We start from the raw sequence: 1,732 nt of genomic DNA, 5'->3' as shown, positions 1-1,732 counted from the left end.
CTGGGAGAGTTGGAGATGTCTAAGAATGCCCACAGTTCTCAGAGAGGATGCAATATTGTGTATGTGTGTGTGTGGGGGTGCCCAGCCCCCCAGAGACCAAGAAATTCCAGAATCCAGGCTCTACCCCACAGAGCCAGGCCTTCAGCTCCCTGGAAACCCAAGAAGCCAGCCCCTCAGGCCCCCAGCCCCTCAGAGACCCAGGCCCTCAGCCCCTTAGGGACTTTGGTGGAGGATGGTATGTTTTTCTACTCCATCCTTGCTGCTCCGGCTGCTGGTTCCTGGGTCTGCCAGGATAGTGTGGGTGGGTGGTGCCCCTTGCTGGACACACCTGGTCACCGCCCCCCACTGGGTAGCCCCTGTTGTGGGTAAGTAAGGGCTGCACCCTTTACCTGCTGTGTGATTGAATCCTCTCCAGGCCTCAGTTTCCTCATCTGTAAATTGGGGATAAGCTCAATCATCTCCCATAGGTGGCCGTGTGTGGAAAGGGGAGGTTGTGTGTGCCTCAGCCTCCCGAGTAGCTGGGACGACAGGTGCACGCTGCTACCCCCAAAGACCCTGCGACGACACTAGATAATCCAGGATGGTCTCCCATCTCAGGATCCTTCATTTAATCCCGTCTGCAAAGTTCTTTTGCCATGTGAGGGGACAGATTTACAGGTTCTGGGGATTAGGACGGGGACATCTTTTGGGGGCTGTTATTCACCTGACCGCAGTACCCTCTAGGAGGCAGATGATGTTATTACTATTATTCCCACTTCAGAGATGCAAAGGCTGAGGCTCAGTGCCAGGACGTGGCAAGAACAGGTTTCAAACTCTGAGCTTTCTGTCAGCGTCTGCCAAATCCGTCCATTTGAACCACCTGTGTCTGGCTATGGGGCCACAGGGGAGGCGAGAGTCATCGTGGGGTCTTGGGGGACAAGCCCGGTAGGGAAGGGCTGGAGGACAGGACAGCCTGTCTCCACTTCTTCGGAGAGGCCCCTGGGGACTTCCCCAGCCTCCTCTGTCTTCCTGGGAAGGAGCCCCTGGGATCTGAGGGGGTTTCCTGGGATCGGGGGACAGGGGTGGGAGGCTGATAAAAACAGACTGCTCTGTCTCAAGGCCACTTCCTTGGAAAGTGGGGTGACAGTAGGGCTGGTCTATCCAGGAAACCCTGTCTGGGCGCCAAAGTCACCACTGATTTGCTGACTCAGCCCTAGAGAGGGTGGTCCTGTGATCACTCAGGGGGCTGTCGGTGGGGACACCTGCCAAAAGGGCCAGGGAACAGCTGGAAGGCGCCCCACCCTGCCTCAGCCCCCCGTTTCCCAGCACAAGCCCCTTTGGCCTCTCCAAACTGGGCTTTCACCCCCATACCCCAGAAATGTGGGGGAGGGGTTGCTTTTCCAGAATTTTCCACATCCAACCTCAACCACAGGGGCACACTCCCTCTCTCTGTCTCACCACCTCCTCCTCCTCTCTCTGCCAGACTGTGAACCCCAGGAGGGCAGAAACCACGGCCGGAACCCCAACATTCCACTATGACAACTCTCAAGCAATTTACAGAAAAGTTGAATTTTAGAATGAACAACCCATTCCTAGATTCTACAATTAATATGTTCTAGGTCGGGCGCGGTGGCTCACACCTGTAATGCCAGCACTTTGGGAGGCTAAGGTGGGAGGATCGCTTGTGGCCAAGAGTTTAAGAGCAGCCTGGGCAACATAGGGAGACCCCATCTCCACAAAAAATTAGCCAAGC

This window comes from Propithecus coquereli, unplaced genomic scaffold (assembly GCF_000956105.1).
Source record: "Propithecus coquereli isolate 6110/MARCELLA unplaced genomic scaffold, Pcoq_1.0 Scaffold164, whole genome shotgun sequence".
NCBI lineage: Eukaryota > Metazoa > Chordata > Mammalia > Primates > Indriidae > Propithecus > Propithecus coquereli.
Note: the sequence above shows the minus strand (reverse complement) of the source record.